This window comes from Enhydra lutris, unplaced genomic scaffold (assembly GCF_002288905.1).
Source record: "Enhydra lutris kenyoni isolate GAN:26980312 unplaced genomic scaffold, ASM228890v2 scaffoldscaffold12, whole genome shotgun sequence".
Taxonomy (NCBI): Eukaryota; Metazoa; Chordata; class Mammalia; order Carnivora; family Mustelidae; genus Enhydra; species Enhydra lutris.
In genome coordinates, this window is record NW_019154096.1 from 51066485 (window position 1) to 51087169 (window position 20685).

General features: G+C 39.1%; 1 protein-coding gene across 3 annotated transcripts in view; it reads right to left on the bottom strand.

Moving 5' to 3' along the window:
• LOC111145067 (heparanase 2 (inactive)) overlaps nucleotides 1-20685 on the bottom strand; it is a 667951-nt gene that overhangs the window by 31128 nt on the left and 616138 nt on the right. The gene's annotated exons all lie outside the window — the stretch shown is intronic.

A 20685-nucleotide genomic window follows, 5' to 3' on the forward strand; every position in this document is an offset into this window, starting at 1 on the left:
GATCTCTCTCTGTCAAATAAATAAATAAAATCTTTAAAATAAAATAAAAGAGACAAAACATCAAATTTCAAAAAAAAAAAAAAAAAAAGAAAGAAAGACTAAGCCCCCCCCCCCTTTTTTTTAACCTATGAGGATTTTCTTTAAATATAGCTTTGACTTTTTTTCCTCTCTGTTTGCTCCACTCATGGTTTTAGGAAGACTCCTAAAACCATTGTTGTGAGCCCTCTATCCTGGGCCTGCGCATCTATCATCACCTTTCTCATCACTTTTTAATCTTCTTGTTTTCCCTCTGCAAGAGGACATCTCAAGTTTGTCCTCTACATTTCCTCCAGGATCATTTCTGTCATTTACCAAGTCTAATGAGTATTTTAATTGTTATGAAAATGTTCCTTTCCTTGTAATCTTGTCTCATTTAGCTTACCTGATTGTCTGGCACTGATTTAAAAATTGTTTTCCATTTTATGTGTACTGTGTATACGTTTTCCATAATGTATGACAAATATTCATAAAAAATTTTTCATATACATATAACTTACATGAGAGTTCTGAAGCATATGAGAACCTGCCACCCACCTGAAAAGCTACCTTAACACCCAGGCAGTGGCATCTTGTTAGGTGATTCTTTCCTTTCCCCATTTTTGTGTTTTCTATTCACATTTTAGTTCATATTTTAGTTTTATCCATATATTTGCTCTTAAGAAATATGTTATTTAATCTGTTAGCTTTATAAAAGTGGTATCATGCTGGATGTCATTTTCTGTGAGTTACTTTTTTTCACTTAACATTATGCTTCTAAGATTTATCCAGGTTGTTATCTGTACTTATTGTTTGTTCATTATCAATACTGTATGATACTTTATTGTGTGAACATGCTACAATTTGTTTATCCATTCTTCTGCTGATAGATATTTGGGTTGTGTCCAGATCTTTGCTGTTATGAACAATGTGACTTTGAATATTCTTTTTTTTTTTTAACAGTAATGACATTTATATTTATAAACATCCATGATACAGCAAAGAAGAGAATATTATGGTCCTCTTTTCTGATCAGAAAGTAGTGGCTGATATTCATGATTTCTTCCTCACATTATTCATCCACATTCCCTTTGCTTTCACCCAGCAATGCATCAGCTAGTTAGTGTTGTGTTTTTTTTTTTAATTTTTAAATTTTTAAAATTTCTTTTCAGTGTACCAGAATTCATTATTTATGTACCACACCCAGTGTTCCATGCAATACGTGCCCTCCACAATACCCAGCACCAGGCTCACCCTCCCTCCCACCCCCGGCCCCTTCAAAACCCTCAGATTGTTTTTCAGAGTCCATAGTTTCTCATGGTTCATCTCCCCCTCCAGTTTCCTCCAACTCCCTTCTCCTCTCCATCTCCTCATGTCCTCCATGTTATTTCTTGTGCTCCACAAATAAGTGAAACCATATGATAATTGACTCTCTCTGCTTGACTTATTTTACTCAGCATAATCTCTTCCAGTCCCATTCATGTTGCTACAAAAGTTGGGTATTCATCCTTTCTGATGGAGGCATAATACTCCATAGTGTATATGGACCACATCTTCCTTATCCATTCGTCTGTTGTAGGGCATGTTGGATCTTTCCACAGTTTGGCGACCGTGGCCATTGCTGCTATGAAATTGGGGTACAGATGGCCCTTCTTTTCACTACATCTGTATCTTTGGGGTAATTACCCAGTAGTGCAGTTGCAGGGCCATAGGGAAGCTCTATTTTTAATTTCTTGAGGAATCTCCACACTGTTTTCCAAAGTGGCTGTACCAACTTGCATTCCCAACAGTGTAAGAGGGTTCCCCTTTCTCCACATCCTCTCCAACACTTGCTGTTTACTGTCTTGTTAATTTTGGCCATTCTAACTGGTGTAAGGTGGTATCTCAATGTGGTTCTGATTTTAATCTCCCTGATGGCTAGTGATGATGAACATTTTTTCATGTGTCTTTTAGCCATTTGTGTGTCTTCATTGGAGAAGTGTCTGTTCATGTGTTCTGCCCATTTTTTGACATAATTATCTGTTTTGTGTGTGTGGAGTTTGAGGAGTTCTTTAGAGATCCTTTTATCTGTACTGTCATTTGCAAATATCTTCTCCCATTCCGTGGGTTGCCTCTTTGTTTTGTTGACAGTTTCCTTTGTTGTCTTATTCCTATTTCCCAAGACACAAGTGAAGAAATCTGGAGAAGCATTGCTCCAACTGTGATCGGAAACCAGCTGCAGCCTCAGCAGCAGGGTGTTTCTCAGAAATACACATTCATAGACTTTGCCCCAGACCTACTGAATCAGAATCTCCAGGGGGCGGGGCCCCCAAATTGTGTGGCTTTTTAGGTAATTCTGATGCTCATGAAAGTTAAAGAAGCACTGTTCTACTAGAGTACATACCTAAGGGTGGAATTGCTGTGTCATACCCAAGTAGACAAAGGCTCAACTTCAGGATAAGGCCAAACTCTTTTCCAAAGTGATTTCAATTATTTCAACTTACAGTTCCTCCAGCAGCATCTGCATGAGTTCCCTCTCCTAGCCAACACCTGTTATCTTCTGACTGAATTTTTGCTAAGCCAGTGGGCATAAAATGTCTAGCTCTTTTTGTGTGTTGTTTAAGAAGTCCTTCCTCAGGTCCAATTCATAGATATTTTATATTCTTTTATAATTTTGAGGGTTTTTTTCCCCCTCTAATCATTAAATCTTTAATCAATCTGGAATTGATCTGCTGGTGTGGTGTGTGAGGTAGGTATCTAACTTCATATTTTTCCATGTGGATAGTCAGTTATACCAGCATCATTTACTAACTAGTCTCTTCTTTCTGTAGCGGTCTGCAGTGTCCTCTGTGTCATCTGTCAAACTTCCATATGTTCATGGGTTTGTTTCAGGGCTCTCTATTCTGTCCCACTGTGCTGTCCTATATCACTGCTGCACTGTTTTAATTACCATTGTTTTACATATGTCTTGAAATCTGGTAGAGCAACATCTCCTATCTTATTCTTCAGGAATGGTTTTGCTAATCTTGGGCCTTTACTCAGGCACAGACATTTCAGAATCAGATTCTTAAATATCTAAACAAAATCTGCTGGGACTTGGGAATTTCAATGAATTTACAGCTCAAATGGGAAGAGTTTACATTTTTATAATATTGAGTCTTCTCTCATAAATATAGAAGGCAGTGAAAAGTAAACTTCTTCCAGTCAGGGAATCTTTTTTCTTTCTTTGTTTCTTGTTTATTTGTTTGTTTCTTTCAAAGTTCACAATCTAATTTTTTTCTATTAAGAAAGTATCCTAGATCTCTCACAATGAAAACAAATCTTGAAAGGAAGAGAAAACATGGAAATGTTTTCTGTTCAGAGACTGAAATCAGGAAACATTTTATTTTTAGGAGTTTTAGTTAACCATTTAGTAGTAAGCATAAGCAATAAGGAGAATCTGGTGTTAAGACCCAAACTTGCTCTGTGGGCACATTCACTGATTTTTCCATTTCTAGAGTAAGCACTTTCAAAGTGTTTCTATACTTCTTCTCTCCCTTTTTTTCTCTGCTTTTCCTTTTGGTATTCTGTGCAAACTATTTGTGATGATCTCTTTAATTCTATTTTCAAAAGTGTCCATGGATCTACAAAAGCCTTAATTTTATCACCTCCCACCCCACCGCACCCCACCCCACCTCCTGGAATTCACGGATAGAGTGCTCAGGTAAAGCATGTGATCTAGGCAATAGTTGTGTGTTTCTCAGATGCTGTAGGCAAATGTTTGCTTTTTTAAAAAAATGTTGATAGCTCATAGACATATTGTTTAAGTGCACATACATTCGTGATAACATTGTGTATATAGGTGTATACGTAATCGGTTGATAAACATGAAACTTAGGATAATGGTCACCTTGAGTGGGGCAGGAGGAATCAGGGGAATGGTATAATAGGAGAATATAGAGGTTGATGGTAGTATCTTAGATTTGGGGCTGTGTGGTGGAGGAGTCACAGGTGCTGATTGTTACTGTTTTGCTTTCAAAGTAATATGTGGGCATTGATAATCTTTTGAACATGTCAAATAAGATATTAAGAAGATAATAAAGGAAAATTATGTATGCATTTGTTTACCAGAGTTTCCCTTCTGAAGATGACATTGTCAATCCACACATAAGCTGGCATTTCTTTGAAATGTTTTGCCCAAAGAGAGATGGGTTTACAGTGATATGCTGTTAGTTCATCATCTCTTCCCTCAGGGGAATGGAGGATTTGGGTTGGTGTCAGTTGATGGTGGGTTAAAAGTCAAGGTGAATGTGAAAATTTCACCTTTACTGAGTCCCATGTATTGTTTTCAGACTCCTCTCTTACCCTTGTTCTTCTCAGTTCCCTTATTTACCTTACCTCTTTTTTAAAATTCCACCATCCCTGCCTCTCTGTCTTTATCTCTCCTTCATGCACACCAGCTCTCAGCAGAATCAAATTATATTCCCCACCTGCCTCCCCCGATCAGAATTTCTCCCTCCCTTTCTCCTCTTTCTTTTATTTTCCTATGAATATGTTCCATTTGTATAATCATAAATAAAACTAAGCAAATGAAATGATCCCTTAATTATCTCTTAAGGAAATGACATGAAAATGTAGAAAAAATGACCTCTATGCATAGAACAGATAGGAAAAAATAAAGAATGCTCATACATACCTAACAACAGGACATTATATGAAAAAAAGATGGAATATAAATAGAAGTTTTCAGACAGTAAGGGTCAACAAGAAGGAAGGCTAATATAATGGATTTTTATGTCAATAATAAAAAAACCTAAAGCAAGGAACACATTGCAATTTTTAAGGGACAAAGGGAGACACAAACAGAAATTTTTTAAGTGTATCAGACATAAGAGGAGGTGGAAGAAAAATAGTGTCCATTTATTAGCTGGAGAGGGAAAACTAATAATAGATGACACTAAAAAGACAGAGGTTTTAAATCTTTTCTTTTTCCTTACTATTTATCAAAAAGTCAATTGTTGTCTGAAAGCTAGACAATGCAGTATATGGAGTAAGTTGAACCAAAATTAATGGGAAAAGAGAAAGAAATGGACACAATTTTGCAAAATTTACTGGGTTAATCACAGAACTGTGTGCTCCTCGAGGTCAAAGACTACTTACCCATTGCTATAGCCCATGCCTAGTAGAGCACCTGGCTTTCAGGTGTGACTAGAATTAAATTATGGAATGTGTGCTATGTTTAAGGTTCCATGCTAGGCATTAGGGATAGAGTGGTGAATAAGACACACACAGTTCTTGCTATTTGGAGGCTTATATTTAGCAAGAAGAACAGTCCTTAAGCCAAGGAGTTAAGCAATTAATTAATTTCAATCATGTAATGGTAATGGAGAAATCTATGAGACTGTAATCTAATAGAACTTGTGACCCCATCTAGGTAGGGGCAGAGGGATGGTGGGTGAGGAAAGAAGTCTTTCATGCAGTGAGAGACTTCATTTAAGATTTGAGGAAAAGAGGGGAGGGGATAGAAAGTGTTTTGATCAAGAGACTTACTTACGCAAAGTCTCTGAGATGAGGAGGAGTCTGGAATGCTTGAGAATCTGAAAGCAGACCAGCTCAGCGCAAAGACAAGATGAGGATGGCAGGGCCAGTTTTTGTAGACCTCAGGATTCTAGAATTTGTCTTAAAATAAATGGGAAGCCACTGTAGAATTTTAACAGAAAAACTGACATTATTCAATTTACATTTAGCAAGTTGACTTTCACAGCTGTGCAGAAAATGGATTGGAGAAAACCATTTAGGAAGTTAGTTTAGAAGAAAAATGATGATCATTTGATTAAGGTGAGGAAGTTAAATTAGAGAGAAGAAGAGGGATTTGAGAAATATTTAGGAGATAAAATTGATTGGACATGGTGATTGATTGGATACAGAAAATGAGCATGAAACCCGGATTTGGAGTTTTTTCAATGCTCAAATCCTTAATTTCAGAGGATGGGATGGCTATGGCAAGACAAGAGCAGTGTATCCCTTAAATTCTCCACCACACTTCCTCCTAACCCAACCCTAGCCTGCAAAAACTTACTAAGATCAAGTTCTTCCAGGAACAAGCACAGAACATACCTGAGAGAAAACAATCACAGAGCGATAGTGATACCTGACAAATGTACACTGCATAGATATTTCCTAATGTGTCCCTGAAATTAAGTTCTGAAGTTTCTTTTTAATTTTGGTACATACAAATCCAATGCATAGTTTTGAAATGTTTGTCTTTATTCACTTACTTTACTCACTACTTCTCACATTTATTATTTCCATTACTCTAGAGCTGGGTAAGGGAACCCTTATGTTAGAAAGCTAAGCTCTGGTCTTCCTTCAGCAGCACCCCTCTCCATGGGGTAAGAAGTCCACAGAGCCAAAGGCCCATCCTTTTTTCTAGACCATGTTCTGAGTCCCCATGGCCCCAGAATTCCCTAGCTTATTGCCAGGACTTCATAACATAGACCTCAACCTGGAATCCAGCTTCCTAAGAGTGGACAGTAGTTCAGAGTTGTGCACTACTAGGCTGAAATGGCATCAGGGGGCAGCTGGTTATGGAGGTATGAACAGGGCTTATAGACTGGGTTATCTACACTGCATGACCATGACACTCTTTATTATACACTCAGGGTGGGTGGGGTGCTGACCTATGGTCCTAGGTGCTTATCAAAAGGTGAGGGAGCTATGAATACATTCTTTCCTTCTACAAGCATTTCCTGAGCACATATTAGTGGCCTGCAAAGTATCCTGTTGAGTCTGGGTGATACAAAGATGAACAAGACATCTTCCCATCCTCTAGGAACTAGTGGTCAAGATACATGTAAACAATTCTCTGTAAAACAAGGCTGACTAAAGTAAACTCCACATGAGCAGAAACCACTTGTAGTACTTCGGGAATTCAGAGGAGGAAACGATTATTTATGGCCAGGAGATTCAGGGAAAGCTTCACAGAGAAACGAAAGTGGAAAAATAATTCGCTTAGAGTTGAAAGATACACATTCAAATGCTGGACAGTGATTTATTCTCTCTAAACTTCAGTCTCCTTGTCGGGGCTTAATGAGATAATATATCTGGAAACATCTGTCATGGTGCCTGGTTAATAAAATATTTAATGCATGTTGTTTATTCTTCTCTTTATTCCTTGAAATATTTTTTTAGCCTCCTGAAAATAGTTACATTCCAGTATGTACATAGCTCTGTTGCAAGTTTCCCTGAAAACATAAACATAACTGGTATGTGTGTGGAGGGGGGGGTTGGGTGTGTGTGTGTGTATGTGTGCATGAGTGTGTGTGTGTGTGTATACATGTGTGCATGTGTTGGGAGATTAAGGTTGGTTGGAAGGAACCTCCTTGAGATCAAGGCTTACTTTTGCAGCCCCAGTGCCTGTGAACATAGATATTGGCACTCAATAAATGTTTGATTGAATGAATAATCAAATGAAGATTCCCCTCCTGAAGATGATGGGAGGGCATCTAGGGCTGAATGGAAGTGAAATAATAACTTTGCAAGATTCAAAGGTTATAGTTTTCCTGAGGACTGACAGGCCTCGTTGCAGCTGCCTAATCTTGTCTAATCTCAATGTTTCCCTCTTGTGAGATGTATAAATGCACTGGAATGGACAGCAAAATGACAAATATTTTTCCTTCACAGAGCTTCTTGTCTGGCTTCCAAAGTCACAAAAACTTAGTTACATTCTATGGTCACAAATGCTACACCAACAGCCACCTTCATCTAGATATCTGACCTCAGAGAGCCAAGAAGAAATGAAGTGGAACATCGCCGTGGATTTTTGCACTAGACGTGGCGGTATGCCAGAGCTCACATGTGAGGACAAGAACCCCGTGGCTCCAACTTCCTCCACAGAAAGGGAGCTGCAGGGAAGATCCACAAAATTTCCATGTGACTAAAGCATCTTTGGAAATACTAAAAGCTACAATTTTCCCTGCTGCCCTCCCTAGAGGGGATGAAATTCCCTCCTATCAATTTTTTTTACCACCTTACTCACAACTATCAAATGGTTTCCTGTTGCTTGTAGGCTAGAGACCAGGGGCTAAAACTAATGGTTTTTAACATAGATTGGCCCCTTACCACCCTGCCTTTCCAACCTGGCCTTTTATGCTCAGGGACATTGATTTTTTTTTCTCCTCTCTCCCAACCTCAGTTAGGGCCTTCCAGTTTCTCTAATTACCCCCCAATCCCATCCCACACACCCCTCCCCCAGTATGTAGGATCACTAGGGCACACACATATGCTTTGTTAACTCTTAGCTCAGATGTTAGCTTTAGGGTAATTTTCCCAAGGAAGCCTTCCTGGACCACCCGCATTCCCTGCCTAGGCTAAGTCACTTTTCTGTGTTACATGTTCTTAGTATAGAACAGCAGAAACAGTTTCTCATAGGAAGCCTGATTTGGTTTGTATTTACACATTTATGGGTAGGATTTCTGGTTCATAGGTCTCTTCTCTTCTACACTATGACTTCCATCATGGTGGGACTGTTTTCTCAGAGCTGTGTGCCTGAGTCTGACACAGCACCTAGAACATAAAGGTGCTTGATAAAGAGGCAGTACTAGACGGGCCTAGAGGTACCCATTTTCCCCTTAATCTGGCCTCCTGCCCTTGCTCCTCTTACTCAGTCTTATCCACAACTGGATTTTGGGCAATCTACTTTGAAACAAATTACAAAGTTTTTCTGTACTCAGCTCCATCAATCCCAGCCCTAAGTAAGGGTGGGAGGAAGCACTGGTTCAGCTGGGGCTCTGTGATGCAGTCAGAGGGAACAGCGAGGAACTTCTAGCTCAGGACAATGGGGATGATGCCCAAACCAGAGAACTGAGTGGAATCAAGACCCAGGAAAACTTGCAACCTGGAAATGCAGCCCAGATGGTGATTGCTCAAGGGGCACCAGAAGTACTGAGGTATGACTCAGAATTCAGGAATACTGTAAGTGAAAGCAATCACAAGTTTGCACAAAGAATTACAAAGACCTGCCTTAAAACTGTTCACTGAGACAAGGTGGGTGATGTTGTCTGGCTCCAAAATGCTGGGGACAGAACTGAGAGGTTTGCTGTAAAATGAAGCCAAGTTATATGCTTTCAGTGAGAGTTATTTTTGGCAAATAAGCATTATCTGTTCTTATTTCAACAACTTTGATAGTCAGATCATGAAGATCTAGCATGTCATTGAAACATTTCCTAGTGCTGAATATTAAGAATGAATTGCCAAATGGTATAGACACTGTGGAAAACAGTTTGGCAGGTCCTCAAAAAGTTAAACATAGAATTACCCCCAACACAGCAATTTCACTCCTAGGAATATACCCCAAAGAACTGAAATCAGGGACTCAAACAGACACTTGTATGTGAATGTTCATTATAGCATTGTTCACAATAGCCAAAAGGTGAAAACAACCCAAGCATCCATCACCAGATGAATTAAATGTGGTCTATCCATACAGTGGAACCTTACTCAGTCAACAAAGGAACGAAGTTCTGACATATGCTACAATATGGACTCTACAATATGAACTCTGAAAACACTATATATGTGAAAGTAGCCAGACACAAAGGACAAATATTGTATGATTTCACTTACATGAAACATCTAGAGTAAGTAAATTCAGATACAGAAAGTAGAATAGAGGTTACAAGAGGGTGGGGGAGGAGAGAATAGAGAATTACTGCTTAATGGGTACAGGTTTCTATTCCGAGCAATGAAAAATTTTGGAACTAGCAGAGATGGTTGCACAATATTGTGAATGTACTTAATGTCACTGAATTGTATACTTAAAAATAGTTAAATTAGCAAATTTTATGTTTTATGTATTTTACCTGAATTAAAAAAGAGAAAAAATAAATTGCCAGAAATAAACTTTCTTGAGAATAACTTGGTAATATGCATCTAAGTCTCAAATTCTTGCCTACTCTTGGACCCAACAATTCCACTTCTCATAATTTATCCCAAAGAAATAATCATAAGACGTGCAAAGATTCATCTGCAAGATGTTTGCTGTGGTTATTATTGGTTTTGTGCCCTAAATTCCTCCTCCTGATTATAGCATCTGGATTTCTACTAGGAAATGATTCAGCCATAATTGTATACTGTTTATCAAGGTTCCCTGATCTCCCTTCAGTAGACGAAGTGATAGGCTAGTTGGGGTTTCTCTCCATGGAAATCTGGAAACTGAATGGTATGGCCAAGTGCAAGAAGAGTGGCTGGAATAGATTTATTCAATGGAGTGGCACTTTGAGCTGACGGTCACGGGTGCTGCCCCTGGGTTCCATGCTGCCCTGGATTCTATCCTTTCTAAGCTGTGCGCTTTAGCTTTTCAACTACCCCATTTCTTCTCTGCTTAAGATCCCTAGATGTCTTCCCTCCCTCTTTTTCCTATGACTAAAGAATCTTAATTGGTTCAATGGTCATCACAGCATTATTTTTAATGGGGAAAAAAAACCTGAAAACAATGAAAAGTTAAATAAATAAAGTACTGGATAAACAAATTATAGTAGCTCTAACTGTGGATATTTTGCAGTCCCTAAAAATTATGTTTTAGAAGAATAATTAATGATGTTAAAAGATGTTCATTATACTGTCTAGAAAAAGAGGAGGCTCAACACTTCCATTCAAAACACCCGGTGCTCTTGATAAGTGCCCTCCTTAATCCCCATTACCTATTTCACCCATCCCCCACCCACCGCCCTCTGGTAACCATCAGTTTGTTCTCTTAGTTAAGAGTCTGTTTCTTGGTTTTCCTTCCTATTTCCCCCCATGTTCATTTGTTTTGTTTCTTAAATTCCACATATGAGTGAAATCATATGGTATTTGTCTTTCTCTGACTGACTTACTTGGTTTAGCATAATACCCTCTAGTTCCAACCACATCATCGCAAATGGCAAGATTTCATTCTTTTTATGGCACAACAATATTTCATTGTGCATATTTATATACCATATCTTCTTTATCCATCCATCAGTTGATGGACATTTGGGCTCTTTCCATAATGTGGTTACTGTAAGTAAAGCTGCTGTAAACATCCGGGTGCATGTATCCTTTTGGATTATTATGTTTGTATCATTTGGGTAAATACCTAGTAGTATAATTGCTGGGTCATAGGGTAGTTCTATTTTTTTAAATTTTATTTATTTATTTGACAGAGAGAGAGCACAAGCAGGCAGAGTAGCAGACAAAGGGAGAAGGAGAAGCAAGCTCCCTGCCGAGCAAGGAGCCTGACACAGGGCTTGATCCCAGGACTCTGGGATCATGACCTGAGCTGAAGGCTGTTGCTTAACCAACTGAGCCACCCAGGTGCTCCAGGTAGCTCTGTTTTTAACTTTTTGAGGAACCTTCATACTGTTTTCCTGAGTGGCTGCATCAGACTGCATTCCCACCAACACTGCAGGAGGGTTCCCCTTTCTCCTTCCTTGCCAATACCTGTTGTTTCCTGTACTGTTTCCTGTACTGATTTTAGCCCTTTTGAGCAGCATGAGGTGATTTATCTCAATGTAGTTTTGATTTGCATTTCCTTGATGATGTGTGATATTGAGCATCTTTTCATATATCTCTTGGCCATTTGCACATATGTAAGTGTTGAATCACTAAATTCTACATCTGAAACTAATATTACACCGTATTTTCACTAACTGGAATTTAAATAAAAAGTTGGAAAAAAAAAGCAGGCTCTAAAATAGGGTCATCCTATTTTTGAGGGGAATTAAGTATCTCTGTGGAGTTAAACTTGAAGTACATACACCTAAATGGAAACAGTATCTATCTCTGAGTAGTACTACTTTTCTTCATCCAGTTCCTTGAAAGCCTCATTCTTTCATACCTCTGGGCCTTTAGAAACGCTGTTCATTGTCTGAAGTACTTCTTCCTCTCATGCCCTGCCTGGCTAACACTTCACATTCTTTGGGTTTCTATCTAAATGAAATTTCCTCTTGGAAACCTCTCTGAAGCCCTGAGTCCAGCTTAGGTTTTCTCTTGTATGTGATCCTGAGGATCCTGCAGTTCCCTTGATAGCAGTTTTCACAATGGACACTAATTGCCTACTGATCTGTATGTGTTGTGTACTAGACCCTTTGGTGAGATCAGGATCTATGTTTTTCATAACAAGGCCAATGAACATTTCTTGAGTGTTTAATATATGTTTCATATGTATTCTTGATTTTGTCAATGAATCCTAAGATGAAGCACTATTATTTTTCCTTTTTACAGGTGAGGATGTGGGGTTTACAGATATAAAGCAATGTACCTAAGCGATGGAACTATAGCTATAGCACCTAGCACAGTATCTAGGTATATAGTAAGTGCTTGATAAATACTTGTTGAATTAATGAAGGAATGCACAAAAATTATGTCGATAAATCTCACTATTGCAGCTCTCTGAATATATAATTAAAAAAGTGTTATTAGAATTTAAAATGCCAGCACAGGGGTGCTGGGGTGGCTTAGTCAGTTAAGTGTCTGCCTTTGACTCAAGTCATGATCTCAGGGTCCTGGGATCAAGCCTTGCTTATCCCTCTCCTTCTAACTTTCCCCTCTGCTCATGTACTCTCTTTCTCTCTCTCAAATAAATAAATAAAATCTTAAAAAAAAATAAGTGCCAGCCTGATTAAATGGGTAAGATATCAGTATGCAGCCAAAGGGGGAAAACATCTTATCTTACTGATTAGTGATTTCACCGTGAAGCTCCCTTAAAAATTCAGAGTCAGAGTAGAGATAAAAATCAATCCCATATTTTCTCCTCCTCTGAGTGCTTCTATGAGAATTAGTAAAATAGCAGCCACATTTCACTGGCTAAATTAGGTATAGGGCAAGGCAAGAGGAAAACATACTCCTCCTTACCTGGAGTGGCCACCAATGCCAGTACTCCTCTCCCTGCACTAGAAGAGCTTGTGCAGGGCTTGAGCGCAGATGTGAAGGTCATTTTCTAGACCTTCACACTGAGAAATATTCCAGGAGTATAAAGAACTAACCTGGGGCAAATGTGATAATTGAGTGTTGCACTGAAGAGGAAAGTTGCAGGCTGCCAAAATGTCAATTTTAAGTTGGGATCCAGCGAACAGAAAAATAAGTGATAAGAACTCTCCTGATTTTCAATGGATTGTTAAGTTTCCTAAATTCACTGGGTTCTCCCTGATTCTCTGAGAGATTCTATGAAAAAAATACATATACATGTATTTATCTCTACCCTTGTTTCCTGCTAATATTTGGTCTTTGACCCCATTTCCTGACATAGAGTTCCTAAGTCCCTTGTAATTTCCTGGGTGATAGGAGCATCTATTTGTTCTAATGAAGCTACTCTTGTTGGGGTCCTGGGTGGGGTCTGGCCCCCAGAAAGATAAAGCATGATTAGGAGCTTAAAACTTTCAGCATCCCCTCACCCATTCTCTAGAAAGGAGAGAGGGGCTGGTAATTGGGTTAATAAGTGCTCATACCTACACAATGTCGACTCCATAAATATCCCCAAAGCACAGGGTTTGGATTGCTTCTGGGTTGGTGAACATAGCCATGTGCCAGGAGGGTAGTATACTCCAGGGACACCATTCCTATGCTCAGGATGCTTCTGAACTTCACCCTACATATCTTTTCATCTGGCTGTTCATCTGTATCCTTTATCATATTCTTTATTACATAATAAATGAGTGAACCTAAGTAAGTATTTCCTGAGTTCTGTGAGCTGTTCTAGCCAATTATCAGACCTGAAGAGGGAGTCATGGGAACCCTGACTTATATATAGCAGGTTGTTGGTCAGAAGTACAAGGGACAGCCTGGGATTTGTGACTGGTGTCCAAGGTGGGGGCAGTCTTGTGGGACTGAGCCCTGGTGGGACCCGATGCTACTCCAGGTAGACAATTTCAGAACTAAACTTAACTGTAGGACACTGAGATGGTGTCGAACAATTGATTGGTATGGGGTGGGGGGAACCAACCCACACCTGCCTGGGGTTAGAAGTATTGTGAGTGTGGCAGAATGTGCAAGTAAAGGAAAAAAACAGAGTCTTCTCAGACAGATTTCTAGTTCTAGGCAGTTACTTTTTATCCAAGATGCAGGGAATGTATTAGGAATAATCCCTTCGCAAGATTCTGGAAACCTGGGAGGAATTATACCATTTCGCCTGACCCTAAACCTGAGAGCATGGTCATCTAGCCTTTGCACTAGTGGTAGCTTGGGCCTGGTCATTCTCTTGGGACAGGCTGCCCTGTATTGTGTAGGAGATTTAGCAGCATCCCAAGCCCGGAACTACAGGATGCCAGCAGCACCCCCTTCCTCCAGTTGTGACAAACAAATATGCCTCCAGATATTGCCAAATCTCCCCACAGGGTTCAAATCACCTTCCCCCATTTGGCAAAGCACTGACCTAGATTGTAGCAAGTGGAAAACATTGGTGTATCCCTAAACTTCATAGGCTATCTCATAAATATATTGTGGACACACTCATCCTTCTGTGTGTGGTGTGGAAGTATGTAGCATCCCATTAACCTTACATTTTATGAATGATGGTGGTACGTAAGAATGTCTAGTAGCTTGTTAATGATCATTTAAGAACTTTCCTTCCAAGAGAGAAGTCAAGATGGCAGAGAAGTAGCAGGCTGAAATGACATCAGGTAGCATGAGATCAGCTAGATAGCTTATCAAACCATTCTGAACACCTACAAATCCAACAGGAGATCGAAGAGAATAAGATCAGCAACTCTAGAAACAGAAAATTGACGACTTTCTGAAAGGTAGGACCGGCGGAGAAATGAATCCAAAGCGATGGGAAGATAGACAGCGGGGGTAGGTGCCAGCTCCTGGCAAGCGGCAGAGCAACGGAGCACAAAATCAGAACTTTTGAAAGTCTGCTCCACTGAGGGATATTGCTCCAGAGGCTAGGCCAGGTTGAAGCCCATGCAAGGACAGCATGGTCTCAGGTCCCATGGAGTCACAGAAGGATCGGGGGTGTCTGAGTGTTGCAGAGCTCGCGGGTATTAGAGCAGGGAAGCCAGCTACAGAGACGGAGCTGAGGAGTGAGCTCTCAACTTGGGGTTACCTTAAATTGTGATCCATGGCACAGACCATGCTTTGTGAGCAGGGACCCCACAAGATCCAGGGAGACCCCCTTGGAAAAGCGCAGGGATCTGCAGGGTTTGGAGCCTCCAGGCAGGGCTGTGTGCCAGAGACAGAGACACTTGGTTATAGGCTGGGTGAGCTCAGAGTGCAACTGGAGGCCAGGGAGATTGGAATGATTGAGCACTTTTCTCCGAGGGTGCACTGAGGAGTGGGGCCCCAAGCTCTCCGGTCCTTCAGGCTGGAGATTGGGAGGCTGCCATTTTCATTCCTGACCTCCGGAACTCTACGGAAAGCGTTCAGGGAACAAAAGCTCCCCAAAGCGACCTTGAGTGGATTACTTAGCCTGGCTCCTGGTAAGGGCAGTGCAATTCCGCCTCAGGCAAAGACACTTGAGAATCACTACAACAGGCCACCCCCCGAGAAGATCAGCAAGAACATCCAGCCAAGACCAAGTTCACTTACCAAGGAGAACAGCGGAATTCCAGAGGAGAAGAAAGCAAGCATGGAATTCATGGCTTTCTCCCCATGATTCTTTAGTCTTGCAAAGCTAATTAGTTTTTAAAATTTTATTGTTTTCTTATGCTAAAATTTTTTTAACTTTTACTCTTTCCTCTTTTAACATTTTTTAACTAGTTTATCTTAACAATACCTTTCACACAAAAAAAATCTTTTTTGAACCTTCATTATTATAGTCATATTTTATGAAGTTGTCTAACTTTATTTTTTTTTATTCACATAGGGTTTTTTCTTCTAAAAAATTTGGGATACAATTTCTTCTAATAGATCAAAATATACCCTAAATCTAGCACAGGACTTTGTTCTAGTCTCCAGCCTGAGCAAATTCTCTCCACTTTTTTTTTTTATTCTCCCAACCAACCTATCTTATCAACTCCCTTTTTAGAAATTTTTTTAAAAAAATTTTCATCTTTATAATCATATTCCATCCCTTCATCGTGTTTACCCTTATATATGTTTTTCATTTTTTAAAAATTTGGGAGGTAGTTTCTTCTAAGAGACCAAAATACTCCCAAAATTAAGTGGGTGACCCTGTTCTATTCACCAGCCTAATATATATATTTTCTTTTGTATATTTTTCTTTATTTTTTCTTTTTCTAATTTTTATTATTGAACTTCTTTTTACCCCCTTTCTTCCCCCCACGATTTGGGATCTCTTCTGATTTGGTTGAAGCACATTTTCCTAGGGTCTTTGCCACCCTTTTAGTGTTTTATTCACTCCTTCATATATTCTTATCTGGATAAAATGACAAGGCAGAAAAACTCAACACAAAAAGAAAAAAAAAAACAACAAGAGGCAGTACTGAAGGCTAGGGACCTAATCAATACAGACATTGGTAATATGTCAGATCTAGAGTTCAGAATGATGATTCTAAAGGTGCTAATCAGGCTTGAAAAAGGCATGGAAGATATTAGAGAAACTCTCTCTGGAGAAATAAAAGCCCTTTCTGGAGAAATAAAAGAACTAAAATCTAACCAACTTGAAATCAAAAAAGCTAATAATGAGGTGCAATAAAAAATGGAGGCTCTTACTGCTAGGATAAATGAGGCAGAAGAGAGAATTAGTGATACAGAAGACCAAAAGACAGAGAATAAAGAAGCTGAGCAAAAGAGAGACAAACAATTACTGGACCACGAGGGGAGAATTTGAGAGATAAGTGATACCATAAGACAAAACAACATTAGAATAATTGGGATTCCAGAAGAAGAAGAAAGAGAGAGGGGAGCAGAAGGTATATTGGAGAGAATTAATGGAGAGAATTTCCCTAATATGGCAAAGGGAACAAGCATCAATATCCAGGAGATGCAGAGAACCTCCCTCAAATTCAATAAGAAAAGATCCATACCCCATTATCTAATAGTAAAATTTATATGTCTTAGCAACAAAGAGAAAATCCTGAATGTAGCCTGGGACAAGAAGTCTGTAACATACAATGGTAAAAATATTAGATTGTCAAGAGACTTATCCACAGAGACATGGCAGGCCAGAAAGAACTGGCATGATATATTCAGAGCACTAAATGAGAAAAACATGCAGCCAAGAATACTATATCCAGCTAGGCTAGGAGATAGGAGAGATAAAAAGCTTCCAGGACAAACAAAAACTAAAAGAATTTGTAAACACTAAACCAGCTCTACAGGAAATATTGAAAGGAGTCGTCTAAGCAAAGAGAGACACTAAAAGTAGTAGATCAGAAAGCAACAGAGACAATACACTGTAATAGTCACCTTATAGGCAATACAATGGCACTAAATTCTTATCTCTCAATAGTTACCCTGAATGTCAATGGGCTAAATGCCCCAATCAAAAGACACATGGTATCAGAATGGATAAAAACCAAAACCCATCAATATGCTGTCTACAAGAATCTCACTTTAGACCCAAAGACACCTCCAGATTTAAAGTGAGGGGGTGGAAAACAATTTACCATGCTAATGGGCATCAAAAGAAAGCTGGGGTGGCAATCCTAATATTGGATCAATTAGATTTGAAGCCAAAGACTATAATAAGAGATGAGGAAGGACACTATATCATACTCAAAGGGTCTGTCCAACAAGAAGACCTAACAATTTAAAATATCTATTCCCCTAACATGGGAGCAGCCAACTATATAAACCAATTAATAACAAAATCAAAGAACACATCGACAATAATACAATAATAGTAGGGGACTTTAACATCCCCCTCACTGAAATGGACAGATCATCCAAGCCAATGATCAACAAGGAAAAAAGGGCTTTAAATGACACACTGAACCAGATGGACTTCACAGATATATTCAGAACATTCCATCCCAAAGATATTTTCAGACCACAATGCTCTGAAGCTAGAACTCAATCACAAGAGGAAAGTTGGAAAGAACCCAAATACATGGAGACTAAAGAGCGTCCTTCTAAAGAATGAATGGGTTAACCAGGAAATTAAAGAAGAATTGAAAAAAATCATGGAAACAAATGATAATGAAAACACAATGGTTCAAAATCTGTGGGACACAGCAAAGGCAGTCCTGAGAGGAAAATATATAGCGATACAAGCCTTTCTAAAGAAACAAGAAAGGTCTCATATACACAACCTAACCCTACACCTAAAGGAGCTGGAGAAAGAACAGCAGAGAAGGCCTAAACCCAGGAGGAAAAGAGATCAGAGCAGCAATCAATGAAATAGAAACCAAACAACAACAACAACAACAACAACAACAAACAAATAAAAAAAACCCCAATAGAACAATAGAGCTGGTTCTTTGAAGGAATTAATACGATTGATAAACCCCTGGCCAGACTTATCAAAAATAAAAGAGAAAGGACTCAAATTAATAAAATCATGAATGAAAGAGGAGAGATCACAACCAACACCAAAGAAATATAAACAATTATAAGAACATATTATGAGCAAATACACGCCAGCAAATTTGACAATCTGGAAGAAATGGATGCATTCCTAGAGACATATAAACTACCACAACTGAACCAGGAAGAAACAGAAAGCCTGAACAACCCATAACCAGTAAGGAGATTGAAGCAGTCATCAAAAATCTCTCAACAAACAAGAGCCCAGGGCCAGACAGCTTCCCAGGGGAATTCTATCAAACATTTAAAGAAGAATTAATTCCTATTATTCTGAAACTCTTCCAAAAAATAGAAATGGAAGGAAAACTTCCAAACTCATCTTATGAGGCCAGCATTACCTTGATCCCATCAAAACCAGACAAGGATCCCATCAAAAAAGAGAATTACAGACCAATATCCTTGATGAACACAGATGCAAAAATTCTCACCAAAATAATAGTCAATAGGATCCAAGAGTACATTAAAAGGAATATTCACCACAACCACTCTGGATTATTTCAGGGCTGCAAGGCTGGTTCAATAGCTGCAAATCATTCAATGTGATACAATACATCAATAAAAGAAAGAACAAGAACCGTACAATACTCTCAATAAGTGCTGAAAAAGCATTTGACAAAGTACAGCTGCCTTTCCTGATCAAAACTCTCCAAAGTGTAGGAATAGAGGGTACATACCTCAATATCATCAAAGCCATCTATGGAAAACCCACCGTGTATATCATTCTCAATGGAGAAAAACTGAGAGCTTTTCCGCTAAGGTCAGGAACACGGCAAGGATGTCCATTATCACCACTGCTATTCAACATAGTACTAGAAGTCCTAGCCTCAGCAATCAGACAACAAAAGGAAATTAAAGGCATCCAAATCGGCAAAGAAGAAGTCAAACTATCACTCTTCGCAGATGATATGATACTATATGTGGAAAACCCAAAAGACTCCACTCCAAATCTGCTAGAACTTGTACAGGAATTCAGTAAAGTTTCAGGATATAAAATCAATGCACAGAAATCAGTTGCATTTCTTTACACCAACAACAGGACAGAAGAAAGAGAAATTAAGGAGTCAATCCCATTTACAGTTGCACCCAAAACCATAAGATACCTAGGAATAAACCTAACCAAAGAGGCAAAGAATCTATACTCAGAAAACTATAAAGTACTCATGAAAGAAATGGAAAAAATTTCCATGCTCATGGATTGGAAGAACAAATATTGTGAAAATGTCTATTCTACTTAAAGCAGTCTACACATTTAATGCAATCCCTATCAAAATCCCATCCTTTTTTTTCCAAAGAAATGGAACAAATATCCTAAAATATATATGGAACCAGCCCAAGGAATATTGAAAAAGAAAGCCAAAGTTGGTGGCATCACAATCCCAGACTTCAAGCTCTATTACAAAGCTGTCATCATCAAGACAGTATGGTACTGGCATAAAAACAGACACATAGATCAATGGAACAGAGTAGAGAGCCCAGAAATAGACCCTCAATTCTATGGTCAACTAATCTTTGACAAAGCAGGAAAGAATGTCCAATGGAAAAAAGACAGTCTCTTTAAAAAATGGTTTTGGGAAAACTGGACAGCCACATGCAGAAAAATGAAACTGGACCATTTCCTTACACCACACAAGAAAATAGACTCCAAATGGATGAAGGACCTAAATGTGAGACAGGAATCCACCAAAGTCCTTGAGGACAACACAGGCAACATCCTCTTTGACCTCAGCCACAGCAACTTTTTCCTAGGAACATCGCCAAAGGCAAGGGAAGCAAGGGCAAAAATGAACTATTGGGACTTCATCAAGATCAAAAGCTTTTGCACAACAAAGGAAACAGTTAACAAAACCAAAAGACAACTGACAGAATGGGAGAAGATATTTGCAAATGACATATCAGGTAAAGGGCTAGTATCCAAATTCTATAAAGAACTTATCAAACTCAACACCCAAAGAACAAATAATCCAATCAAGAAATGGGCAGAGGACATGAACAGACATTTCTGCAAAGAAGACATCAGATGGCCAACAGACCCATTAAAAAGTGTTCCACATCACTTGGCATCAGGCAAATACAAGTCAAAACCACAATGAGATACCACCTCACACCAGTCAGAATGGCTAAAATTAACAAGTCAGGAAATGACAGATGCTGACGAGGATGTGGAGAAAGGGGAATCCTCCTACACTGTTAGTGGGAATGCAAGCTGGTGCAACCACTCTAGAAAACAGTATGGAGTTTCCTCAAAAAGTTGAAAATAGAGCTACCCTA